This window comes from Stegodyphus dumicola, chromosome X2 (assembly GCF_044657685.1).
Source record: "Stegodyphus dumicola isolate Sdum_Otavi_A_Nest chromosome X2, ASM4465768v1".
Taxonomy (NCBI): Eukaryota; Metazoa; Arthropoda; class Arachnida; order Araneae; family Eresidae; genus Stegodyphus; species Stegodyphus dumicola.
In genome coordinates, this window is record NC_140781.1 from 128,267,031 (window position 1) to 128,290,109 (window position 23,079).

Genomic DNA, 23,079 nt, shown 5'->3' on the forward strand with positions numbered 1-23,079 from the left:
AAAGAAAAGGGCTGTTTAAGTCAAAATTTCGATATTGCTAGACAGCGTTTAAGCAGTTCGACACACCGGTTGATAAAAAAGGGCAAATTCGAGGATTACGAAAATGTTTTCACAGATTGATTAAATGATGGAGTTATAGAAGAAGAGCGGAGAGGCGGAGATTTCAGCAATTTTCTTAAAATTAAATATATTTTAAATAAATATTGAAATTGCTGTGCATCAAAATATTTCCTTAAACAGCTATTTTGGTGATTGGGAAATTATGCAAAAGCTAATTAATCTATTATTCTAGTGAGTATTAAAAAAAGTAGAAAGAGTGAAAAGGAAAGATCAGATTTTTGCATAGAAATAAAGAGAATTTAAAATGTTTTTATATTATTAAGTAACATATTACATGAGAGCAACGTAAATAATTTAATTATCTAACCAAACTTTAAAAGCAGTCACGGATATGTAGCTAACAATGTAGCCTAGTAGTATTAATAATCTTTACTAAACTAGCTAACTTCTTTACGAGTATGGGAAAAAATATCTGATGTGAGGCAATAATGCAGAAACGCTCTTTACCTGGACATCTAATGAACTACTGAGGGTCCTAATGTCCCCACTTCATGTTAGCAGCTTTTGTCACAGGCCTCCAGAAACTCAGAAATTGCTTTCACAATAAGCTTGGATGTCAAACTGTCACTAGTGAAGAATCACTAATAGCTTTCAGCATTAACGACTTCAAGTCGCCGGGAACGACTAAACAGTATGCAGGTTGTTTTTTATTCGAATTAGCTTTCAGTTGACAACCAGGCTACACAAAAACGAAGATGGAGCGAAGTTTAAGATTAAAGGGCTGAAATGAAAGAAGCTTATGGCTACAGTCCTTGCTAGACGGGACATTTCTGAGAAATGAGATTCTGGTAGCACTGGTTTTGAACGGGAGGATTTCTAGAAAGAAGAGCTCCGCCTGATGCAAAGTCCCGCCTAGCTGCGGAAACGATGTTGCGGCTACGCGGGATTTTTTTCAAACCTCACTGAAAATGTCTCGGCTGGATCTCTATCTTGGGTAGAGACAACCAATCAGACGAAAAGTTCTGCTTCTGAAGCATCCCGTGATCCCATTCTGAGCGATAATTGATTAGTGTTTGGCGTTCAAGTCTTTGTAGTAAATGACAATGGTAACCTAGTTACATGGGTTTCCTAGAATTGTGCGGGTTCTCAGAACTGTCCCTTTCGACGTCAAATCCCGCCAAGCCGAAACATAATGTGATTGGGACCTTAAAGAACCCTCTATCTATAACTATAGAAACGCCTCTGTAAAAGCATTACATTATGTATATGCTTTTATGAAAGCAAAGATATTTCTATTTTCTTTCTAAATTTAAACATTGTAAATGTAATTCAGTAGACATCTACGGGCCGTCTAAGGCCTAGGGCTACTATGCGACTACATTCCTTGCAACCCTTATTTACGCAACTGGTAATGAATGTGTAGTTGCTTGCAAAGTTCTTTTTTATAATAATTTAAACGACAAAAAAACAAAAGCAAGAATCAATTTTTTTTTCATATATAACATCTTTATTATTCTTTGTAGCGCTTGCTAACTCCTTGCTGATTTCAGCCATGACAACCTTCGAAACTAAACTGAAACTATAGGTGAAGTGAAAGTAGTAGTTGTTATCTAGTTGAAGTAGTTGTAGTTATTATGACCAATAATATTTGTTGCCTATATCAATCCCCTACCAGTAACAACGTTACTCTGAAAACATGATGGGAGAGAAGATACAAATGTCTATACAAATAACACTGATACAAATATATAAATTGAAACTATGTACACAAAGAAAACATAGTAAAGTTTTAAATTAATATGAAAGAGTTATAAGTTCAAAGAAGAGTCAATAACGTCATTGAAACGGACTGGAAGTTTTACTTGTCTTCCATAGCGTGTTAATTGTTTAGGTTGTTCTAGTTGCTGTCTTGGCACAGATGTATGATCACTTATTGAAGTTGGAGACAAAAGTTCATTAGGTTGTAACACATAAGCTGGTTTTAACCTATCCACAGAGATACTAACTTGTTTATTTTTAATTGATAGGAGAAAATATTTCGGGGTTCTTTGCAGTACCAAAAAGTGTCCTTCATATGGGAGCTCCAAAGGTTTTTTTTTACTCGGTCAACCCGCAGAAACACATGCGAGCATGTGTACAAATCTTTTGTTTACATTTGGATTTGGATTGATAGAGCTTTAAGAGGGCCATCTAATTTCGAAGATTACTTACAAAATTATCATTAGATATTGGCATGTTTGATTCTTCAAAGAATTCGCCAGGTAATTTAATAGTTTTGTCATAAACCATTTCAGCTATTGTATACTTACAGTCCTCATGTAGAGCAGCTCGCAAACTCATAAGAACTGTTGGTAATGTTTCGGTCAATGAAGAGAGTTATGACATCTAATAGCTGTTTTTAAAGTACGGTGTAAACGTTCAATTTTCCCATTACGTTGAGGATGGTAAGAAGTTGTATGGTTTACTTTTACTCCACATAGCGAGGCCAAATTTCGAAACAGTTCTGAAATGAATGGAGTTTCTCTGTCAGTAATAACACAAGAAGGTACACCAAATCGTGTTATCCAATGTTCATAAAAGGCTCTTGCTATACTTTCTGCTGTGGTAGTTGATAACGGTACCACTTCCATCCAAGAGGTAAACCGATCAATACACGTCAAACAATAAGTGTATCCATTAGAAGCTGAATAAGGCCCAATTAAATCAATGTGCACGACACTAAATCTTTCATCTGGTGCTTGATATTGAGAATATTCTGATTTTGTATGTTTAGTTACTTTATTTTTCTGACAATCGGTACAAGTTTGGGCCCACTGTTTAACATCTTTTTTTATATCCGGCCAAATGAATCTTTTAGTAATCTTTTTTACAGTACTCGGATTCCAGGATGAGCTAAACCATGAATTGCGTTAAATATTTTCCTTCTAAAAGTTTTAGATATGAATGGTCTCATATTAGAAGTAGAGGTATCGCAATATAAGAGTTTTCCTAATGGTAATTGGTGCTGTTTAATATGCAATGATTTGGAATGTAATTTAAACTGTTGCAGTTCATCATCATTAATTTGTGCATCTGCTATCAGGTGAAAATCAACAACAGGTGAATCGATGTCCTAAATTCTAGATAGGCTGTCTGCAACCACATTGTTTTGACCACTTAGTAGAGAAATATGAGATATATTGTAGCTGTCTTAGTTGTCTGGGAAAGGCTTTATTATTATTTTGCTTAAAAACAAATGTTAAGGGCTTATGATCCACATAAATAGTAAAATCGCGGCCTTCAAGTAAATGTTTAAAATGCTTAACGGGTAAATATATACCCAAAAGCTCGCGATCGTAAGCGCTGTAATTTTTCTAGGCATCATTAAGCTTTTTTGAAAAAAATGCAAAGGCTTCCATCCATTTGGTTCTTTTTGTTGAATAACTGACCCAATAGCCAAATCGGATGCATCTGTGAGAAATGCCAGAGGGTAATCCGAATTGGGGTAGGCCATCAAAGCTACCTGAGCAATATCTTGTTTACATTTTTCAAAACTTTTCCTGGTTTCATTGGTCCATAGTATTTTACGTCGATCTTTATTGTAGATCCTTTCAAAAGTTCATGAAGAGAAGCTTGAGTTTCTGTGGCATTTTTTATGTAATTACGATAGACATTGATCATTCCTAAGAAGGAACGAAGTTGGTGTATAGTTTCTGGCAATGGATATTCTATGATAGCTTTAATTTTTTGAGGTAGAGGTTTTGAGCCTTCAGCAGATATTTGATAGCCCAAAAAGTCTATTACAGGTACTCCCAAAACTGATTTGCTAATATTAATTCGGAGACCATATTTATCTAAACGCTGGAAAACTGTTTTAAGATGTAAACGATGTTCTTCCTCGCAAGAAAAGGCAATCAACACATCATCCAAATATGGAAACACGAAGTCTAGGCCATAAAAAACTTCATTGATGAACCTCTGAAAGGTTGAGGGAGCATTTTTGAGACCAAAACTCATGACATTGAATTAGTAAAGACCAAAAGGTGTGATGATGGCAGTTTACTCTTTATCTTCGTCTGCTACTGGAATGTGAACATACGCCTTAACGAGATCAATTTTACGAAATATAGTTTTATGAGTTAAAATATGTTGAAAATCTTGAATTCGAGGGATAGGATAACGATCAGGTACAGTTAAATCAGTCAGTCTTCTGTAATCCCCACACGGGCGGAAAGAACCGTTTTTCTTTGTCACTATGTGTAGGACCCATTCTGAACTGGACGGACTAATGATGTTATTTTCTAGCATATATTTGAATTCTCTTTTAACTATTCCCAACCGTTTAGCGTCTAATTATCTTGCTTTACAATTTACAGGTTGTTCTTTAGTTATAATATGATGTTTCACGTTATGCTTTACAGTAGAAATAAGAAAATTTGGTTTTGTTATAGGATATATAGCAAATAAATCAGAATATTTACATAAGCTCACCGTTGTATTTACAGTTTAATTAATAGAGATGGGTGCGATGTCACCATACACTGCAAGGTTCGTCACACCATCAATTAACCTTTTATGCTTTATATCAATCGTTAAATTGAACTTATTTAAAAAATCTGCACCTAATATCGGTTTACTAATTTTTGCTACAATAAATGGGAATTAAAATTTCTCGACGTAAACCAAGATCAAGAATTAAAACTTCTGTACCAAAAGTATTGATTTCTGTATTATTTGCAGCATATAATTTATAGTCACTAATAAGTTTGTGTTTAGAAGTACGAGGAATAAGGCTTACCTCTGCTCCACTGTCAACCAGAAAATGTAAACCTGTTTTTTTTGTCCGTGATAAATAAGAGGAATGTACGGCAACTTTCTTTATTTACAGCAGCAGAGTCTATCGCTAATTCTACTGCTGATTTTCGTTTTCCGGGGAGTTGTTTTTCCATGCACCGGGGGGGGGGGGTTTGCATCTATCAGGAAAACACTTTTCCCGAAAACGAAAGTGGAAATAACAGTACTTGCCATTAGGGTTATAATGGCTCCGAGACTTACTTCGATCATTAGATGATCGACTGCTATTTCTTGAGCGAGAACAATAATTCCTTGTAACAGTTAGTTTTTCGAGTTTATTATCCAAAACTGCAATTTGTTGTCGTAATTCAGCAATAGCATCTGCTCCTAGAGAAACAATACTGCTGACACAGTATAGTTCTTGTTTCGGTTGCATTTCGATGATACGATCGGCCATTAGAGCCAGTTTTTCGATATCTTTATCACTAACGATTAAAATATTGCGCACAGACTCTGGCATTTTCTGCAGAAATAGTGTTTTAAGAACTTTATTCGAAATGCCATTAGTAGCAAGATTTCGCATTTTTTGTAAAAGTTGACTAGGTTTACTATCTCCCAAGTCTATGCCTGTTAGCAGTCTCTGTAAACGTTTATTTTCACTTTCTTTAAAAGTATTCAAGAGACGTTCTTTAGCAGCAGTGTATTTAGTTTTGCTATTGTCCCACAAACTTTCAACAAATTTTGGTTCCAATTGCGAAACTAAGTAGTTGAATTTAGTTTCCTCGGCAGTTATTCCACAAATAGAAAACTGTGCTTCTACTTGAAAAAACCATATCTCTGGCTTTTCAGCCTAAAAGGGAGGTATTTTCACACTTATCCGTGCTATTTCTTCTTTAATCCCCGATTCTTCACTTTCTGACATCTTTATCAATAATTCCGATGTCACCAAGAATGTAGTTGCTTGCAAAGTTCTTTTTTATAATAATGTAAACGACAAAAAAACAAAAGCAAGAATCAATTTTTTTTTCATATATAACATCTTTATTATTCTTTGTAGCGCTTGCTAACTCCTTGCTGATTTCAGCCATGACAACCTTCGAAACTAAACTGAAACTATAGGTGAAGTGAAAGTAGTAGTTGTTATCTAGTTGAAGTAGTTGTAGTTATTATGACCAATAATATTTGTTGCCTATATCAATCCCCTACCAGTAACAACGTTACTCTGAAAACATGATGGGAGAGAAGATACAAATGTCTATACAAATAACACTGATACAAATATATAAATTGAAACTATGTACACAAAGAAAACATAGTAAAGTTTTAAATTAATATGAAAGAGTTATAAGTTCAAAGAAGAGTCAATAACGTCATTGAAACGGACTGGAAGTTTTACTTGTCTTCCATAGCGTGTTAATTGTTTAGGTTGTTCTAGTTGCTGTCTTGGCACAGATGTATGATCACTTATTGAAGTTGGAGACAAAAGTTCATTAGGTTGTAACACATAAGCTGGTTTTAACCTATCCACAGAGATACTAACTTGTTTATTTTTAATTGATAGGAGAAAATATTTCGGGGTTCTTTGCAGTACCAAAAAGTGTCCTTCATATGGGGGCTCCAAAGGTTTTTTTTTACTCGGTCAACCCGCAGAAACACATGCGAGCATGTGTACAAATCTTTTGGGATGAAAATCTTTTGTTTACATTTGGATTTGGATTGATAGAGCTTTAAGAGGGCCATCTAATTTCGAAGATTACTTACAAAATTATCATTAGATATTGGCATGTTTGATTCTTCAAAACCTTGAAACTTCGAAAGAAATTCGAAATGAGAACCTTCGAAACTAAACTGAAACTATAGGGGAAGTGAAAGTAGTATGATTATCTAGTAGAAGTAGTAGTAGTTGTAGTGACCAATGTTGCCTACAAGGGAAATAGCATTTTGTAATCTTTAAATAGCTACTTTTATTCAATACTGAATACTTAAGTGTTAAGAACAATTGTCAATACAAATTTTAAATCAGTGTTATTTTCAGTTTAAAGAGTGAATTTTTGATTTCGCAATTTTTGACAGTGCACAGTTTAGGAAGTCGTCTGTTACATAATGTTAAAGATCAATTGTTTGGCAACAGTAACTTCGAAAACATCTTGTGTTGTTGACAGCTGACAAACGCACTTTCGGTTTATTTGCCTATTTTAACTTCTCTGAAATATGCTGAACAGTATGTCTGTAAATTGTTAAACTTTCATACAGTATTTTCGATTCCTAATTGTTATTTAAGTGACTTGCTTATGTAAGTATGCGTATTAACATACTGTCCGGTACGATAATATTGCAGTCGTTAAATTATAGAAATAGCATTATGTGAATATACTTTTTTTTTTCCCTCCTCATTTCGATGCTTCTAAAGTCCTAAGAAAAAACTCTTACTTACGCTGTAGTTAATGATACTGTATCTATCAGAAAAATTTTCTTTCCATAAAATTGTATTGCCAATGACTTTTAACAATTTCCGATGCTCATATTTTTGTATCCATTTCTGTTATCTATATTTTTGTTGCTTTTCTTGCAATAATTTTTCAACAAAAAAAAAAAAAAAAAAAAAAAAAAAAAAAAAAATCATTTTTACGTATGCATAAATAAACACCTATTGTAGGTTTTGGAAATACTTTCCTTTGTGTTGCTGCTTAATACTGAAGATCTGAAATCTAAATTTTATTTTTGTTAGTTGCGTTCTGTAGTTTACTTGCGTCATCCAGATATTCCGTAAAATGCTGTTTTATTTAATCGCTTGTTTTTCTCAGCAAGTAATTATATGCAGAACAGCATAATGCAGTGTTTAATACAAAGTAAATGTATTGTATACATCAATAAACATGCAGTTTTCGTTTTATGGGAAAAAGCAGATAAAGGAAATGGTCATTTCTTCCAGAACTCTGTAGCTTTTGGAAATTTATTGTTAGATATTATTTCTAATTCTCTATAACAAGCAGCATATGATAGGTCTCCAGCTGTTCTGAAACTTCATTTAGAATTGATGTTAAGAATGTAATCTTCTGTTTAATATTTTTCATTTATGTTAATGCATCCAGATCTGTTCATCTACAGGCACACATAAGTAGTCTGTAATAAAGGCTAACTCTAAGATTACATATTGAATCATGCTGGTTATTGTGTATTCCTCAGGTGTTTCAACACATTCCTTGTTAGATGCAACTGTTCACTTGTCTTTTATTTTTGAACTTCTGTGTTTAAAGAAGGTCTGTACAGTGGCATAGGTAGACAAGGGTATGCCCTGGGCAGCACATTTTGGGGGCAGTATTTTTCGTATGGATAGTCTAGGCATGTGAATATTAATGATATTCTTAGTGGCATTCCAAATTAAATTAAGGAAAAGTAATAATTTTTAACTAGAGGTAAAGTATTTAAAGAAATCATCATGAGATTTCAACAGCTACATACCTGTCTTATACCTTTTTTATTCTGTTGAAACTTTTGAATGAAAATTTCAAGTATCAACTAAATTATGATTATGGCAATATTAATATGAAAGAATTCCTTGTTAAAAGAAAAGTATATTAAAACTTTCTTTTGCATTATTACTAATGACAAAAGGAATGAGAAAGGGCGTTCTTTAAATTTTTCCAGTTTGTTCTAAAATACAATATCCAGAACAAATATCCAAATAATGTGAACTTTCCTTACAGTTGCTGTAAGTGCTACTGGTCATAAAATGAGTTTCTGAAATGAAAATCTGTATTCTCCTGTTATCAGAATCGGATTTTAAAATGTATATATATATACATGTCATAATAAAAGCACATAGAAAAACCCGGAGCAGTGTCGATGCGTGATGAGATAAAAGCACAAGGAAAGACGGAACACTGTAGATGCGTGATGAGACCCATATTGAAGAAGATTTTGATTGCGTAGTATTTAAAGAACTTGGCAGTCGAGGCAGTTTTAATTCCATTTTTATTTTCAACTGATATTTGTGGCCACAATCACTTGGCACTCTAGTCGTGCCTTTCCACAGAAGATTTACATTTTTGATATTGTCGGGATAGAGCAAGCCAGCGAAATTACATCTTAGCACAGTAGAGAGCAAAAGCTGAAGTGCGTAGTTATGAAGGATGGAAGCACGCGAAGAGGAAAGTTTTTGTTTGTTATTTGGTGATTGGTCAAGAGGCATCTGCATTAGCGGTTACGTAAGATCGCATGATTAATTTGAATGACGCAATGCAGAGAAGTTATTACGATTTTAGAATAAAGAGGAAGAATTAATGTTTTATAGTTTAATCTATAATTTTTATTCATATATTTTTATTTTACATATATATATATATATATATATATATATATATATATACATTTATTTATAAATTTATGTGCTTATGGTATACATGTGTATGTTCTGTACATCTGTATGTGTATACACGCACACAAAGGCACATACGTGTATACATACATTTCTGAATCCAGTCCCGATAACAGAAGACCTAGACATTATTTAGAAAGTATTTCAGAACTATAAATGTTTATTTTGCATTTAAGAAATCTTTCAATACTGTCTACATTGCAGCAACTGCAGCTGTCAGGTGGACTTTTACGATATCATTGATGGTTTTGAGAACTAAATAATAGTGTAATTTTTAAATACTGAACTAAAATTTTTTCTTAAAAAAAAATAGAGTTTAAATTTGTTTACCTATGTTCCATTTTGACATTTTTTAGTTATTTGCTTGTATATCGTGAGAGGTGGCAAATTCAGGACTGTTTCAGGTAGCAAATTCAAGGGCAGGCCCGTGCAGCAAAAGCTCGAGCTGTGACATTTAGTCTGTATGCTTTCACTTGCATATATGTCTGCATGAGTCTAATTTCAATGTTTATGGCAAAGATCTGAATTACATACTTATCTGTGAGTAACCTAGTTGATAAAGCCTCCGGATACTAGTATTTTCAATACCGGATATATTTAATACCTGGAATAGACACAGGTTAGGCTAGGTTATTTGAATAAGAAAAAGCTACAAGGGCTGTCTGTGCAAGAGAAGCAAAGCCATTGTGGATGACTTTCTGTTGGAAACTGCTCATATTCATATTACGCATGGGAAAAACCAAACATGCAGCCAGCCCATTTGCCTGGGATTGAACCCATGCAAGGTCAAACTATCAGTATTCACCATTTGGCCACTTGCGTGATAGGAAGATGCACACAGAGCTGGTACAATCTGTTTGTTGCACAGGGCGACAAATTATTTACAATTTAGGAAGGAACCGGGTGGCAGAATTTCATAGTTGCACAGTTTGCACCAGTTAGCAAATACTCTAGTGACAATCCTGGATGCATCGATTGGCTTCCTGTGTATATTTCTACATGTGTAATGTCGATATGAGTTAATTTCTCATGGAAAATCTGTCATGAAGGGGTCCTTCACTAATTAGTTCATGAAAACTTTGTTATAGTAAGATAATTCAGCCTAATCAGCATATGTTCTGCAATGGCTAATTTTTTAGCTTGAAAAATATAGTGGTATACAACCTGTATGTTCTTTTGGTCCACTTCATAAGACTCTTTCTGTTCTATTTATTACTTTCAGTGTTTCATTTTTACTTAGAACCTTATAGCCAAGTTTGTTATTTTTTGATTTTTTGTTGTTATTTTTTTTATTTTATATATCAATTGATTTACTATCTTAGTATAATTTTAGTGCATATTCTAAAATGTAATTAGTTAGAAATTTATGATATTCCTCATTGGTATTAGTTGATACATGTATTTAATTTTTATATACTCTGTTTACTTGAAAAATGAGACCTCATTGAATATAAGACCCTCCTTAGAATCTAGCATAAATTTTAAGAATAAAAATATAAGTGAGCATTTGTTTTATCTTGCAGTAATTTTGAGGATGAGAATCTTATTTTTGTAAAATTCTTTGTGAATTTGTTTAAAATAATTCCACCATTGGCTAATACATTATCTGTTTTCATGCATATCAGTAACCTTATTCTTTTTTCAAGTGTTTTGAAAAAGTATAGGGAAAATTCGGTTGATCTTTGGATTATGGTAACTTGGCGATTTTTTGGCGACCAACTCTGCTACAGCAACCCTCTATTTTTTATTCGCCGCCATTTTGTCTTCACGAAGTAAAGACAAGTTTCTTTTCTTTTTATTTACTGAACACGGTACTTACGTATTATCGCAACCAGGTTGGCGCGATTTGTAAGTTTGAGTAAAAAAGTATGAATAGAAAGAAAATGTACATTTATTAATTACAGATAATTTTTAATACAGTTTTTTATATTATTTTGTTTTAAAATATAAAATAGCAATTAAACCCTTCCGGTTCCGAATGCAGAATTATTTTTTCGGCGGAAATCTTTTGGCTATTGCTTTTAGCACTGATTGAAAACTGTCTTCGCCATTAACAGCTTGAGCTTGGCGCCATATAAATTCGATAAGGTATGAGTCAAGATGATGACAGGCTGTTCCTTTCTGTTTTTTTGTTGCGCCATTTGGCTGAGCCCCACATGCGCTCTACATGATGTGTGTGAACGTCCGTTATTGGGATCCACAAAGTTATATTTGTGATTAACAGTTCCATGCAGAAATCCAGCATTTTCGAACTCACTTGTATTGTATACTTTCCAGCAATCTGAATAAATGATGCTTCCTTCCTTGATATTTTCGTAAATTTTTTCCATGAGGGTAACGGTGCTTCTGTTACGTACAGTAACCAAAAAAGTCTCTTTCTTTTCTCGGCAAATTCCGCCGAAAACACATTGCTGTGGTAGTACATGCCCAGTGTTATTTTTTCTTTTTACAAATAAACTTTCGTCTAAACACGTAGGGTTGCCGTAAGTAGGGTCGCCAAATTTGGCTATTTATGCAAATTTTGGCCTGGTTGCGTTAATACGTAAGTACTCTGAACACTTTTTCGAACAATCTACTAGCCGAATTACACTTATGCTAGAAATTTTATCTAATAAAACTGCTTAATCATGACAAATATTAACTGCAAAATTGGGAAAAAGTGCACAATCGCAACCTCCTTGCACGTTTTTCAGAATAGCACATACACATAAACCATTTACACGTCGACTTATTTTTACTTAAAAAACATCCCAGAATTGCGCAAAAATGGCACTGCACACACTCTGAATTTATCCATCTACACTGCTATTTTCTCATAAATTACAAAAATTTGCACGAAAATGCAAAAAAATTCTGTGAATCTTTAAACTTGGTAAAAAGCACATATATGAAATTACCTGATCGCGAAAAAGTATATACCCTTTCCGAGGATGAACATTTCCACGTATAAAATAAATAAAATATCCAAAAACTTTTACCTCTAAATTATCTATTATATTATAAACGTCACCAACGAATTCATACCGCAAACATTACAAATGGTTACAAATACTTAGTGTCAAATATTTAAATTATTTCCATACACGTTTACTTCAACTGAAACGTATACCAAATTCCTACAAACATAAAATTCACAAAATAACTATCATTTAATTAAAATATCACTAAACCATGTACATGTCGACTTATTAAAAAACATCCCAGAATTGCACAAAAATGGCATTGTGCACTCTTCACTATATCCATGTACACTGCTTTTTTCTCATAAATTAGAAAAATTTCATGAAAATTTTGTGAATCTTTAAATCCGGTAAAAAGCACATATATGAAATTTCCTGATCGCAAAAAGTATATACCCTTTCCAAGGATGAACATTTCCACGTATAAAATAAATAAAATATCCAAAAACTTTTACCTCTAACTTATTTATTATAAACGTAACGAATTCATACCGCAAACATTACAAATGGTTACAAATACTTAGTGTCAAATATTTAAATTATTTCCATACACATTTACTTCAACTGAAATGTATACCAAATTCCTACAAACATAAAATTCACAAAATAACTATCATTTAATTAAAATATCACTAAACCATGTACACGTCGACTTATTTTTACTTAAAAAAAATCCCAGAATTGCACAAAAATGGCATTGCGCACACTCTTCACTATATCCATGTACACTGCTTTTTTCTCATAAATTAGAAAAATTTCACAAAAATGCATGAAAATACTCAACGTATTCTACTCAAACGTATTCCAAAATACTACAAACATATAACTCACAAAATCACGATCATTAAATTAAAAGATAATTAAATTAAAAAACACTACTTAAAATATAAATAAGCACATACATTAAATTAATAAAAATTAGATTACAATCCTAATTACTTTAAACTAAATCATTGCTAATAACAATTTTCTAATAATATCATATTAATTTATTTACTCCTTATATTTAGAACAATGCATAAAAATAATATCCTCAAATGATTAAAAATACTAACTTACCTAATCTTCAGAATCTTCATTACGTGGCACGCAAGCTTCCACTATTTCACACAACAGACAATGAAGCTTAATACAAAATAACATAGTTCTACAGTTTTCCAAATTCCCCCCCCTTTTCCGATTAAAGAACTGTAATTCGTCCATTAATGTCACATGACATATCTCATGATCTCTCATTTCCCTCACACAAAATAATGCGTAATCGGAACTGAGTACTTCTCACATTATTACCAAATTCCTAGGTAGTAACCTTTATCGCCTCCAAAATGTCGCCAAACTACCAGCTACCATATTACAAAGATCAGCCGAAAATTCTTGAATATTTGAGATTCGAGTTTTCGGATTAATATGAATTTTAAAGTCAAATTTAATATAAATTTGATGAAATCTTTTTATGGTTTTTGATCTCAAATGGACCAGGAAAATGAAACGTATTTCTGAAACATATTAATCGACTTTTATGAAGCTTTAATTCATTTTCCTCTGATGAGGTCTGAATTGGAGTTTCAATAAAAGGAGATTAATCTTTATTTGTATAATTTTATATATTTTCCCTTTCGCATTTTTATTTTTCGAGATTGCACTACTATGAATTCTTTCTGTGTAATTGGATTAGGTTTAATATTGTGTTAAATTTCTTGTACACGGTTGCAATTATTATATTATAGAGGAATTGTCTTGCTTTTATTCAAATTTACTAAGTAATTTAGATGCTTTAAGTTTATGTATATATATGCAGTCAAAAGTCGTTAATCCGGACTCGTCGGGACTTTGGCGATTCCGGATTATAGATCATCAGTTTAAATCTCGTAAGATGGCATGCAGAAATTATAAAATTAAAAATATGAAACCATAATTTATGAAATAAAGAACAATTATGATCTAAAGGGTATCGAAATTTACAAAAAAAACCTTAATATTTATTTGTTTACTTTATTAAACATTTCTTTCAATGTAAGTTGTTTAAGTTGCTTTGTTTTCTGTGATAATACTTTCTCTTTAATTCTATAAACAGGCATAATTTCTTGTTCAGTTACAAAGTTCCGCTGTTCAAGTCCCGTAATTGCTGTGTCGAGAATACCGACTTACTTGTCAATCGAAATGTTTTCGTTTTCAATAACCTCTGGGTCACTTTCTTCACTATCAGAAGCGAATTATAATGACGAGGAACTTGATTTAAATCATATCAAAGACGGAGTACATCGAGATGAAATACTACACTTAGTAAGGAATTATAAGCCAAATAAAATAAAAACATCTGCCCTGAAGATAAGGATAGTGCTGACAGATCAACTTCCATTTCGCGGCGTGAAATTGATAAACAGATTTCGGATTTCAAAACATACTTTCACTTTGTAGATACAAATTACATATTAGTAAATATATATCGGAAATTCTAATTGACATAATCGAAAGTTCAAGCTTACTTTTATGAAATTGCTCTAACAGTCTGCAAAAAATAATAAGCCGGATCCAATTCGAAGATTAAGGAACAACGCAATCTGCAACATTAACTGAATTAGATAATTTTAGCTCACCTTATACCTCCGTTACACATTAAACACGCATGCAGACAAACATATTAGCAGCTGTAAAAGTCTTACGCGCTCTCGTAAACGCCTGTGCGCATGCTTGAACGCGACGCATGCGCAGAAAGTTTGTAGCTTTGAGGTCCGGATTATGGGTGTCCGAATTAACGACTTTTGACTGTATATATATACACACACAGAATAGACTCTTTCTTAACCGGCAGTAATGGGACTTCATTGATTATGGATAAGAGATTTTTCCATATAATTGAATATAGATTTCTAGAACTTACCTGTTCATTTTTTTGTACATATTCATTGAAGCATGTGAAGTCTGTTAGTCGTATTTATTACCTGTTGGCTAGAGTTAAGTAAATTAGATAAAAAATTGTGCAGATTATTGAAAATTAAAACAGTTACATATGATTTTATATTTCAGAAGAATAAAATTAAACATTTTAAAATTACTATATATATTATTAGATGAAAGTTACCAACTTCTTAGTGTGATGACATTAATTTTTGACTTTTACTATATATATATATATATATACAGTACAAAATCCGTAATCCGGACGTCGATTATCCGGAATGATCTATAATCCAGACCTCAAAACCACAAACACTTTTTTTTTTGTATGCTTTACGCATGCGCGTAATGTGTTTACGAATGCATGTTTAATGTATAACAGACGGTATAAGCTAAGCTAAAATTATCTTTACTGATTCCAAGGCATTTCAGAATGTTGAAGATTGTGCTGTTCCTTAATCTTGTAATTGGATCCGGCTTATTATTTTTTGCAGACTGTTAGAGTAATTTTATAAAAATTAAGTTTGAACTTTCGATTATGTCAAAAAGAGTTTCCAATTCCTGAGCAGCCAAAGGATCTAAAATGTGAAAGCATGTTTCGATGTTCATCAAACAAATAGTGCAATTGCTGCAAAAAATGGATAAAGGCATATCCGTCTCAAAATTATTCAAGGAGTGTGACATTGGAAAGTCAACTGTATATGACATAAGCAAAAAGAAAAAGGAACAGAAGTTTTCATTGAGACGACAATGTCCCAATCATCAATCAATTAACGGATGTCGAAATCTGTAGTATGGTTCTAGATCCAGAAAATACTGCTTCCGATAATGAAGAAAGGACAGAGAGGTTATTGAAAATGAAAAAATTTTTATTGACAAGTTAGTCGGTATTCTCGACACAGCAATTACAGGACTTGAACAGTGGACCTTTGTAACTGAACAAGAAATTAGGTCTGTTTATAGAATTGAAGAGAAAGTATTAGCACAAAAAAACGAAGCAACTTAAAAATTTACATTGAAAGAAATGTTTAATAAAGTAAACAAATAAATATTAAGCTTTTTTTTTTGTAAATTTTGGTACCCTCTAGATCATAATTGCTCTTTATTTCATCAATTACAGTTTCATATTTTTAATTGTATAATTTCTGCATGCCATCTTACCAGATTTAAATTGATGATCTATAATCCGGAATCGTCGAAGTCCTGACGAGTTTGAATTATGGACTTTGTACTGTATATATATTTCATAATTACAAAACGGATTTTTTAAAAACAATCATTAAAGACATAAAGTACGAAATTTAGAACTAATGTTTCACAAAGACCAAAAATTTTGAAATTCGTAATTTATGAATTTCAAATAATGCAACAAAAAATTTAATAAATGTAAAAACCAAAACTTTTAAACAATCAATACCCTAATTTAAAAAAAAAATTAATGAAATTTAAAGAAAAAAGAACACAGCAGAAGAGAATTCAATCAACTTCATTGCCACTTCATAAAGAGGAAGGAACATTGAAATTTCTCTTCTACAAAAATCCGTGCTTTTCTGAACCCAGAATTAGCCGATGAACCATTTCAATGTATTTTAATTATATTTCAATGTTCCCTTCCCCTGATGAAGTGCCGTTGAAAATGATTGAATTCCTCTTCTGTTATGATTTTTTTTTCTTTAAATTTCATTAAAAATTTTTTTGAATTGGGGTTATTAAATTAAATTAAAAGTTTTGGTTTTTACATTTATTAAATTCTTTGTTGCATTTATAGGATTATTTGAAATTTATTAATTATGAATTTCAAAATTTTTGGTCTTTGTGAAATATTAGTTCTAAATTTCTTACTTTATGTCTTTATTGATATATATATATATATATATATAACACTGTAAAGCAGGCTAGCTCCCTCTTTACTTTCAATTACTGGCTCAGATCAATAACATAGAAATAATTAAATGAAGCAACATGCTTTGAAAAACATGTAAGGCTAATGCTACTCCTCCTCCTTCTAAAATCTAGTAAAATACAATCGCTATGAAAGACTTACAATTGTATCTACCAAATAACCTGTAAAGAATGTTCCCTCATGTACATAGGTCAAACAAAAGACCCTCTCAACCTCAGAATTAATAACCATAGATCTCATATTAAAAATAACACAGTAATCGCACAAAAGATAGTCAGTATAGTGCAATTCTTGAGCATTATCATATACATAATTTTGATAACATAGAAATTAATGTGTTAGATATTGTACCGAACACCAAACTGAGACTGTTTAAGGAGTCCATTTACATACTTCAAAAAAAGTTACTGTATCCTTACAGACTAAATGCCTATCTAAGTAATACCACCAATAGACAGTCAGAAGTCTCTATATATGGACAATTCAGATTTTTTAGCAATATTACTACCTGAGACATCCTCGACGCTCTCAAAGAATTAGCCATTAGAGGCCCTAAGCAGAACCCACAGCCACCAACACGGATCCTGGATTCCTCAGTGTGTCCATGACAACACCTCCAACAGTCTCAAGATCCTATGCACAGGTGTCTAAACCACCACCGAAACACACTCTCTTGCTTTACCCTAAAGAAGACACAAAGCTCACAAGGAAGGAACTTAAAGATCGACTCGGTGCTGAATTTCCTCTTCCCACACTAGGGGTTAAGATCACCACGCTAAGACCAATTCAAAAAGAGGGTCTGGCCGTAGACTGTGCTACTCCCGAAGATCTTGAGAAACTTACCAAAAAACTACAGGGTACCCAAGGGAAGCAACTAGTTACGACTAAACTACCTTCTACTAGACTTCCCAAAGTTGCCATCCACGACGTACACCCAGCAGTTTCCCAGGCAGACATCAAAAAAGCACTAGGATCTGAATTTCACCTCAACAAGAATTTAGCTAAAGTCCTCTACAGATTAAAAGACAAAGGGAATGGAGTCAAGTGGGTCCTGGAATGCACACCACCAGCATATCATCAACTCATTCAGTCCCCAAGAATGTACCTCGGTTGGCAAGCACATCGAATCGCAGAATTTTATAACACTCGAAGATGTTACCACTGCCAGGAATTCGGGCACACCCAACAGAACTGTAAAAACAAGATCTATTGCGCGTTCTGTTCTGGCAGCCACAGCATTAAAGACTGCAACGCCCGCAAACCCACCTGCATCAACTGTGCAGACTGGAACTATAGGAGCCACAATAAGACACTCTGTGCACATCCAGCCTATGACGTCACATGCCCTACATACGGAACCTACATTGCACAAATCAAGCGTAGCACACAGTACGATTAATGGTACCCCTGACATCCCAAACAATATGGCAAGCAACACTACACAGTCAAACGACACACTAAAATGTATACAAATCAACCTTCAAAGAACACGAGCCGCAACTTCACAGCTTATCCAGCACGCAATTACGCATGATGCCGACGTACTTCTACTTCAAGAACCCTACACCAGAGAAGGGGAAGTTGCAGGTCTTCCAATTGGCTGTACACTCTTTCAACAGAAATCCATTCCCCAAAATCAAGCCCCAAGAGCAGCCATTGCATGTTGCAATCCCTCCTGGTCCCCCATAGTTATTAAACAAGAACGTGACAAAGTTGCCATACTACTAGCCCTTCAAAACTTTCATCTCATCCTCATCTCTGTTTACTCACCACCTTCTGAAGATATTATGAATCTCACCACCAACGTCCTTGATGTCATGCAACGATATCCCTCAACTCCGATTCTTGTAGGTGGTGACTTTAATGCCCATAACAGCATATGGGGCTACGCGGATACTAGCACGAAAGGCCAAGAATTGGAAGACTTTGTGGCTTGTCATGACCTCCACCTCCTCAACACTCCAGATGCTCCACCCACTTACGATAACTCCTACAGTACTGGCTGGCCAGACCTTACTCTCTGCATGCACAACATCGCACGTACAATTCAAGATTGGACAGTAAATGAAGAAGAGAGTAACACAGACCACAAGTACATACATTTCTCCATCAGCTGCGACACCACCATTTCTGTTATTACCAGGTTTAAGATCCCATGCAATAAGATCCGGCACCTCACCTCCTCCTTCTCCACCATCTTACATAACGAAGAAAGAAAACTTCACAGCATTAACAGTCCAGCCGACATGGAATTATTTACCAACTCCTGGCGACACTGAAAGACATATGCCACAACATTCTGCCCACCCGGTCTGCGACGAAACTACAAGGAGTCTTTTGGTGGACCAAGGAGCTTCGCACACAGCGACAAAAATGCAGAGCCCTTAGACGTCTCATCCGCACTGCAGACAACAGCATCAGACAACAAATTTTGCTGGCATACAGGAAAGAGAGAGCCCTTTACAAAAATAATATTCTAACAGGCAAAATTACTAGTTGGAGGAACTATTGTACAGCTAATAATAACCCATATGGCATCCTCCACAAACTTACCACCGGCAAAGTCTTTCGCCCGGCACAGATCCATATCCAGACTCTAGCACTGGCCGATAATACCAACATAGTGGAACACACTGCCAGCACAATCCTGAGCACTATATTCCCTGATGACAACCCAGAGGAGGACACGCCCTCACAGCGTATCATCCACGAAAATGCAAGCGCTCCCACCACCTCGTATGATATTCCCTTCAGTAGCAGTGAGATTAGACACGTCTTCAAACTCCTCCCACGCAAAAAGGCACCAGGCCCAGACGGCATCGACTATGCTATCATCAAGGTGGCCTACAATGCACGTCCAACATTCTTCAGCACCTTCTTCAATAGACTTCTTCATCTACAAATTTTTCCACAGGCCTTCAAACGAGGAAAAGTAGTTCTCTTCTTAAAGAAAAATAAAAGCACACAAGATTTGTGCTCTTATTGACCCATCTGCCTTTTATCCGCAATGGGTAAGATTTATGAAAAACTACTTGTCCAACGGCTGTCCTATCACCTGCACGTGACCAAGTTCCTCAGCTCAAGACAGTTCGGATTCCGACAACGTCTATCCACCACACATGCTCTCTGTACTATCCGGGACACTATACAACGCAACAGAGCTACGGGATATCATACGGCCTTCATCTCCATCGACCTGCAGAGCGCGTTCGACACCCTCTGGTGGCCTGCTATAAAACAAGCCCTCAGAATAGCACGCTGCCCAGCAAATATATTTAACACCTTTAATAGCTATTTGGAGAACCGAAGCTTTTTAATTTCCAACAACAACGGCACAACCACCAAAAGCCAGGAGCGAGGATACCCCCAGGGCTCCTGCACCGGACCGGTTCTCTGGAACCTAACTTTCAATTCTGTGCTGGAAGCTGACTGGCCACAGCATACTACAGTTGTTGCTTATGCAGACAATGTCGCTCTGCTGGTCAAGGGACGCACACGGAAGGAATTAGAAAGAAATGGGACTGCAACATGTACCATATTTGAAAACATGTGCACTGCATTAAAACTCAAAATTTCCACTGAGAAATCCATGGCCCTTGTCATTCCTAGGGCAGGTACAAATCCATCATGCCGCCCTTGTATCAAATTGCACAATCAAAACATCAAGATAGTCTCAATTCTTAAACATCTAGGCCTTCTCTGGGATCAAGGACTCACGTGGCTCCCACACATTCAAGACATCAGAGAGAAGACTATCACCATTGCAAGGAAGGCACGCACCTTTCAAGGGCAAAATTGGGGGCAGAACCATCATATACAGAAGATCCTATATCACACTGTGGCAGAGAAGATCGCAACGTACGCTGCCGCTGCCTGGGCCCACCCAATGGGCGCTCGTAAAATCAAATTACTGACTACCGTCCAACGCCCTTTCGCCCTCAACCTCATGAAAGCCTTTCGCACAGCTGCAACAAGTGCGGTGACTGTCTTTGCGGGGTTGTTGCCTCTCCACATCAAAGTAAAAATGGAAGCGGCATATACAACTCTAGTATACTTAAGAAAAGATGTCACATTCTACAATAGCCCTACAGCCCAGTCCAGTTTGAAACACCTGGACACACTCTCCACACACATCCGGCAATTAAAGGCAAAGGAATTTCTGTCATCATCCCACGCACCCCTACCAACACTGGAATGCAAGTACCTTCACAAGGTACCCACATCTTTGCAGATGGTTCTAAACAGGAGGAAGGTGTAGGCAGTGCCTACATCCACTACCAGGATGGCCTGATAGAACAAGAATGGAAAGGTCGTTTGCAAAATCACAACAGCATCTTCCAAGCGGAGGTCCTGGCCATCACAGCAGCGATGCAGTACATTGTCCATAATGATCTAACTCATGCCACACTTCATACAGACAGCTACTCAACACTTCAAGCCCTCCAGAACCATAAGCACAGATCCCCACTAATCATTGCCCTTCAGCAGCTCTTGCAGCAAAATTCACATATGCACACGACGCTGATGTGGATAAAAGCACATGCCAACAACGAAGGCAATGAGTCAGCAGACCATTTAGCCAATCAGGCAGTAACCGACTCAAATGCACAGCAGATCCACCTTCAAGCCTTACCTTCCTACCTAAAGGGACAGCTCCGGAGTAAAGGGCTCCAACAATGGCAGGAGGAATGGAACCATAGCATAACTGGCCGCCGCACCTACGATTTCTTCCCAAATGTCAGCACGGATCGACACATCACAATCGCTCTGCTGACACGATATATCACGGGGCATGGCCCATTCCCCAGCTACTTCCAAAGGCACAACATCTCATCAACAGATATATGCATCTGTGGAGCCCCAGGCAACCCAGACCACTATCTTTTCACTTGCCAGCTGACAAGAGACCATCACCTCCCATGTCCAACCATGAACAGAGATGCGGACCACCACTTTATCATCACTCACAAGCCAACCATAACCAAAATCTGCAAAGCTATCACTCAGATCGGGGCAATGGGCCAAGATATCTGCTCACCGCAATATACCAAGACCCATCCAGCAACTCTTTAAACACGATCATCTTCTCGTCCCCCCTACCGACTATCCAACCTTTTCAAAAGCTTTTCACTCAGGGGCCACAAGTTTTTAAACAAAAGCTCCCCACCACCAAGCCTTCAACTTTATGTGCACACGTCAATCTTCTTTAAAACTTACCTTACCGGTGTGCTAGCAGAGTACCAATCGTGTCAACTCAAAGTGCCTTCGAATGCCTACATCACCTTCCAACCTATTGCAATGCATGGTACACCGCACGTATACATCATGCACCAACTCCGACTATGCCTAAGCATTACATAAGTGCACACATCAGCGAACATCAGTACCTACACCGTGACTTAGATAATTCTCTTAAACTTGTTCACAGTCATAGTAACTGTGCAACCATTGTGACCGTGTACTGAAATTACTGTGCCTAACATAGTGTCTGCGCTGTAGCGACTGTACCAACCTATAGCAATTGCATTAAAACTTAGTGACTGTGCCAAACTCCAAATTTAGTGCTATTAGTACCACAGTGTACACTAAACTTTAGTTTAGCCTGAACTCTTGCAAATTTGATCTATAATGCAGACTGTACTTTCAGCGAACTCTTAATACTAACTCCTGGCACCATAACTCTATATCCGGTACTAATTGCTTCATCTCTGTGTTTAAGTGCTCACAGCACATTTACAACCACAAGGATACCAGCAATACACATATGACTCCCTTTACCCCACTCTGTATTTTAGTTTTTTTTTTCTTACATATGTGTCTCTCTTCATATTTATCTTAATATCAATGCATCCTTATGTTCGTATTTGTTAGTATTTGTTTGTTTTTGCCTGCATATCTATTCTTATATTTGTTTTGTATATTTTTATGTATCTGTGTTATTCCAACAGCCATGCACACCCACAAAGTGATTGTCACGCAACCATTGTCAAACAATAATCCTCAGCCCCTGTTTCGCCATGTATTGATCTTTAGATTTGTATTATAAACTCCCGAGGCAGCCTCACTGGGCCCCAGGGAGTTGTTATTCTTAGATAGGGGAGGGCGTG

At 35.5% G+C, this 23,079-nt stretch overlaps 1 protein-coding gene across 2 annotated transcripts in view; it reads left to right on the forward strand.

The window, feature by feature from the left end:
- Tmem63 (transmembrane protein 63) overlaps positions 1 to 23,079 on the forward strand; it is a 170,835-nt gene that overhangs the window by 37,358 nt on the left and 110,398 nt on the right. The window contains exon 1 of one of the 2 annotated variants that reach the window (XM_085809370.1): positions 6,951 to 7,126. The exons of the other annotated variant lie outside the window; for it this stretch is intronic. The gene's annotated coding sequence lies outside the window, so the exon portion shown is untranslated. Of the gene's footprint in view, positions 1 to 6,950; positions 7,127 to 23,079 lie in introns of those variants that run through there. 2 annotated transcript variants of the gene reach the window in all.